Here is a 6,315-nt window from a genome sequence, read left to right on the forward strand (position 1 = left end):
GTGGATCCTTCTAAGATTGAAGCAGTGAAGAGTTGGGTAAGACCTACTAATGTTGCAGAGGTAAAGAGCTTTGTTGGGTTAGCTAGCTACTAGCTACTACCGTCGATTCGTCAAGGGATTTTCTTCTATTGCTTCCCAGCTGACAAATTTGACTAAGCAGAATGTTCCATTTGTATGGTCGGACGAATGTGAAGAAAGCTTCCAGAAACTCAAGACCTTATTGACTACTGCACCAATTCTTACCTTGTCAGTGGAAGGTAAGAATTTTATTGTTTATTGTGATGCATCTTATTCTGGTTTGGGTGCAGTGCTAGTGCAGGAGAGGAATGTAATTGCTTATGTTTCGAGGCAATTAAAAGTGAATGAACGTAATTATCCGACCCATGATTTGGAGTTGGCTGCAGTTGTATTTGCATTAAAGCAATGGAGACATTATCTATATGGGGTCAAGCGTGAAGTTTATACAGATCATCGTAGTTTACAATAAGTCTTTACTCATAAAGATTTGAATTTGAGGCAGAGGAGGTGGAGGGAACTATTGAAAGACTATGATATTACTATTTTGTATCACCCAGGAAAAGCTAATGTTGTGGCAGATGCTTTAAGTAGAAAAGCAGGGAGCATGGGTAGTTTAGCCCACTTACAGGTTTCTAGACGCCCATTGGCTAGAGAGGTTCAGACTCTGGCTAATGACTTTATGAGGCTGGAAGTACTGGAGAAAGGAGGATTTTTGGCCTGTGTGGAGGCAAGATCTTCTTTTCTTGACAAGATTAAGGGAAATCAGTTTGCTGATGAGAGGCTGAGCCGAATTCGAGATATGGTATTGCGAGGAGAGGCTAAAGAGGCAGTAATTGATGAAGAAGGCGTCTTGAGAATTAAGGGAAGGGTATGTGTGCCCCGTGTTGATGAAAATTGCCCTCCTTCCATCTATTAGATCAAAAATGCCCTTAAAGTTATTTTTAAGGTTAAAAATGTCCTTCTTTAACAGAATTTTGACATGGTATAAATGAATGTTTAAATTAAACATATGGCATAAAAGTATTAGTTCACGTAAATTTTTGATCCAACTTAAAGAATTTGATCGATGACTGCATTGGACTTCCATCTTCTTGTTACTTATTATTGAGGAACAAGTTCTCACTTCCACCAAAAACTTCATTCCATCCCAATGTGCTACCAGTAACCTTCGTCTGCACATGGTGACAATCCCTGCAGTGGAACCACCAAGGATATTCGTGACTGTGAACACCTAATTTTTTACCAAAACATAAAACTTTTACACCAATTTGAAAAGGTTGTATTTAAAACAAAATAAAAAAATATAATTAATACAAACTATAAGATCAGTTATAGTTTGATAATAATAAAGAAATGATAAATAGAAGTTGAGAATTTAAATTATTTGTTAATTCTATCTAGTCTAAAAGTAATAATAATATAGAAAATATTATGAAAGAGTATAGAAAAAGAAAAGAAAGAAGGAGTCCTAAATAATTTCAAATTTGTTTTACCTTATTCTAATTACTCCAAACTTCCTAACTTATTTTTCTAAAAATACTCATCCGATCTATTTATTTTTATTTTTATTTTTATTTCTTTTTTGGCACGATTTTATTTTTTTGGTTACACGATTTTTTTGTTTGTATTTGTTAATTTGCTATTATTATTATTATTATTATTTACTTATTTTATTCTTATCATAATCTCACTACACTACGTTCCTTTGAATTAGCACCAGATTCTCACTCAAAAAATATTATATAACACCACGTTCAGTTGAAAAAAAAAAGAAATACACAGAGAGATATAGAGAATATACAGAGAGAGAGAGAGAGAAAATACACATAAACTGAAATTGAAATACACAGAGGAAAAAAAAAGCAAAAGCAAAAACAAAGAGAAAAAAAGTGAATTTCTTTTGAGAATTAGGCTAGGGTTAAAGGCTTTGATCGTGATTCCAAATTCGTGGATAACAGCTAGTTTTTGTGGTATCAATTTTTGCAGCGAGGTAACTATAAATTCTCGCGTGATTTAAATAGTATTACTTGTATGAAAATTTGATTTCAATAGTATGAAATTCTTCAAATCGCATGTATTATATTTATTATTGTTACATTATCATTATCATTATTATTATTATTATTATTATTATTATTATTATTATTATTATTATTATTATTATTATTATTATTATTATTATGCTTTTTAGATACACTTTGAACTTATATCTCTTCTTGATATTGAATTGTTAAATTTGAATAGATTCGTATATCTTTCCGTCTAGTTTTTTCACTTTAGAATATTTTGTTGAATTTATTGTTGACTTTTTAGATTATGATATAAAAATAATTAATAAATGATTTTAAAAAATATATATATCTAAGTAGAATTGTCAATTAAAAGGAGAAATAAATTTCATCTAGAGATTCATGATAAAATAGTGATAATTATTATTATTATTATTATTATTATTATTACTATTATTATTATTATTATTATTATTATTATTATTATTATTATCATTATTATTAATAACAATAATAATAATAATAAACTAATAATTATAATGATAAAAAAAAGTAAAATTTGAGAAATTATATAAATTAAAAAATAAAAAAGAAGAAAGCATTGAAAAAAAATTAAAACAAAAAAAAGGTGAAAGAAACAGTAAAAAAAAACGAAAAAGGAAAAAATTATCAAAAAATAAATAAATAAATAAAAAGGAAGAAGTAGAATGAAAATAAAATAAAATAAAGAAAAGAATAAAAAAACGTACAAAAAGGAAAAATGACAAAATTATTTTAAAATAAATAATTAAAATAATAAATAAGAAGAAAAATAAAAATTTGTAAATAACAATAAAATAATAAAAAGTAACAGAACGTGAATCTATATATATATATATATATATATATATAAAGAAAATGTAAAATAATAATAATAATAATAATAAATAAATAAATAAATAAATAAATAAACAAATATGAGTGTTTCAGATTTTGAATTAATGAACACACACCGAAAAAGAATAAAACAATTTTTCAATAAATTTAAAATAAATAAAATAATTTTAAATAGGTTTAAAATAAATGAAAGAATAAAGTAAAAATATTTTTATAATTAAATAATATAATATCCAAAATTAAGTGAAGTTATACCAAAGTTAATAAAGCGATCGTGTTAAAATCACGGGACTCGAGGGTGCCTAACACCTTTCCCTCGGTCAACAGAATTCCTTACCCGAATTTCTAGTTCGCAAACCAATAAAAATAGAGTCAAATTTCTTTTTGTTTAGGGATTTAAATAAGGTGACTTGGAATACCAAAACTCAATTCCAAGTGGCGACTCTAAATAATAATTATGTCTTTTCAAAAGGTGACTTTAATTGGAAAAACTCTTTTCTTTCAAAACACTTCAATAAATCAAATATTGAGAAAAAAAGGGAGCATGACAGATGGCGACTCCGCTAGAGATCCTAACTAGAATTCGAGCTTTAAATATTGGTCTATATATGACTATTATTTATTTATTTACGTTTTTGGATATTGTATTTTGTCTTAATATGTTATTGTTTATTTATTTAATGTTTTGATAATATTTGAATTGCATTATAAATGTCTTCTCTCGCGCACCATTCTGAGTCTTCTATAATAATAATATGGGAATTGCGACTGCGCATCCCGCTTCTATCAAGATAGCCAGTGGATCTTCGGTCCATGGTGAAGGATGTTTAGTCACAAAGTTGGAAAGCGCTGCTATCGGTACGTTGCTACTCCCTAACTCGAATTGTCTGCTCGTTTTACAGTCAGTCTAGATATTTTTTCTCCACAAGTGTAAGTTTGGTAGAACTGAAACCAAATATTGTTGTTCCTAGTAAACTTCATTATTTGAATCATTTACAAATGATTTAATGAGACTCTACATATGATCAGATCTATCTGTAACTCAATTTACCTTTTTAAATTAAAATTAGAACAACAGAAAAAAAAAATTCTTTTACAATTTAAAGTTCACAAAAATAAATTTTAAAACTTTTTTATAGTCACTTTAAACGAAAAAAAGAGTTGCATTTGTCAACAAATTTCTAACAAAAATTATTTGAGTGTTCAATCTGAACAAACTACGCACGCCTGATTCTCACTTTGATGAGATACGTAGGCAACCTTTCTTGATTTCGGTGATTCTTATTTAAAATTAAAAAATTAAAAAAAATCTTTATTATTATTTAAAATTTAAAAAAAATAAAATGATACGTGTATCCATTAAAAAGGGAATTTCTTCTTGAGAAAACAAAAATATTTTTACTCATATTTCTAAACTACGTTTGACCTGATTCTTGCTTTGACAAGAAACGTAGGCAACCTTATTTTGAGGTTCGATCCAACCGAGAAAAAATCTAAACATCCTCGTCACATAAACTGGGGAAAAAAAGTTTTTTTTTTTGACTTGGTTGGTAACAACATGCTTAGAGTTATGCCTAAGAAAAATAAAAAAATGTTCAACTTTTTGACAAGACAGATCAACTTTGTTGTTACCTCTAGACTTCTAGTGGCATCTCTCAATATATTTATGTAATACTTGAGAAATTATCTTGTTCAAAGTTATGGATAAAATAAATTCGACCTCATTGTTTCAAATGCATTGTGTGGTGCTTTAGATATAAAATTCAAAGACATGATTTTGTTGATCTAGAACTTGGCCCGAATGTTGGTTGAGACGAAATTTTGAGCAACATTTAACTTGAGAAAGGATTATAGACTTTCTTTGATTCGATTGTGCCTTTCAAGCCTACCAAATGACATGTTATCCATAAAAATTCCACTTCGATCCTTAAAGTGTTTTTTGTGTTTGAATAACGACATCTTAGCATATACCTTTTGAGTGTATAAATGCACTAATCTCTTTGTCTCATCACCTTGAGCGCACTTTGAAATAATTATATAACTCCAAAGACCTAAGTTGGGTAACAAAGTGAAAAAGACCAAATATGTCCAAAAAAAAGATAGAATGAAAGAAAAATCTCAAAAAAAAAAAAAAGGAGGGAGAATCAAAAAAGGAAGAAAAATAAATGAGAAGGAGCTTACAAGAAAACAAACGTCAAATGCAAAAATGAAAAAAAATATTAAAAATATTGTTCAAATTCTAAGGAGGAAATAGTCACTTTATCCCGAATAAATATCCTACCTTTCCCTAAGACTACATTACAAGCCAATGACAAGTCCTGTTTGATCTCATTTTTTATGTTTTCACATTAGTGGATTCTTACATGAGGGCCAAACATATGGTATCTCAATCTTATGCATTGAACATCTTTATTGAGTGAAGTAGGACTTTCATATGTTGCGAGTGCATTTGAAACATGATGATACAAATAATTCTATCCCTTAATTTTCATAAGATAAATTGATCTTATAATTACTTAAACTTATTTGAGATACAATTTGAAACTATATAAATTACTCAAAGTTGACCTCAGTTTGAAAGTAGTTGAATATGGTTCATATGCATAATACTAATTGTTGGTAGCAACTAAAGTAAAACATTGTCAAACATGAACTGATTCTTTTTCCCATTTTTTACATTATATAATCAAGAAAAAGAAAAATGATTTTTTTATTGAACTACGTTTGACCTGATTCCTAAATGGATACGTAGGTAGCCCTTCATTGGGGTTCGATCTAATCGCTCAATAAAAGATAATCATGTTCTTCAATTCTTTGAAGGTTGAGACATTATATGGCGAACTATGGGAGAAAATAAAGAAAAATGAGAGTCTTATGAGTGAAAATCTTTACAGGCACGGTAAGACGATGGTTAGTTGAGTGACAAAGATTAGAATGTCTTATTGGTGAAAAATCATGAAAGGCGCTACTGATCAAATGATGACATTTTGTCTTGACATGAGCGCAATCATGATGAAATTCAAGGTTAGACTAAAAAGTGTAACATTGTTTTCTGAGATTCAGACAACTCGAAAAGATCAAACGTTCAGTCCAAATGCATGTCAAGTTTTAAAGTCGTCACGTACTTTCAGATAAGATTCTTTCACTACTTTTAAACATTCTCTTATTTATTTACTAATTCTAAAGACATAATTTTTCCTTTATAACCCTTTCATTAGTTTCATTTGTGCTTGTGTTTGTTATTCTTTGAGTTTTTTTCTCAGCATCAACTCGTTATTCATTTGGGGACATGCACCATATTGGCTAGGGCTGTGAACCTATCGAGAAAATAAATATCATAAATCGATATCGTGTGAAAAGTTGATAAAGCAAGAGAGTTGCTTGGGAACGAATTATCACACAACATGCACAA

This window comes from Solanum pennellii, chromosome 9 (genome assembly GCF_001406875.1).
Source record: "Solanum pennellii chromosome 9, SPENNV200".
Lineage (NCBI taxonomy): Eukaryota > Viridiplantae > Streptophyta > Magnoliopsida > Solanales > Solanaceae > Solanum > Solanum pennellii.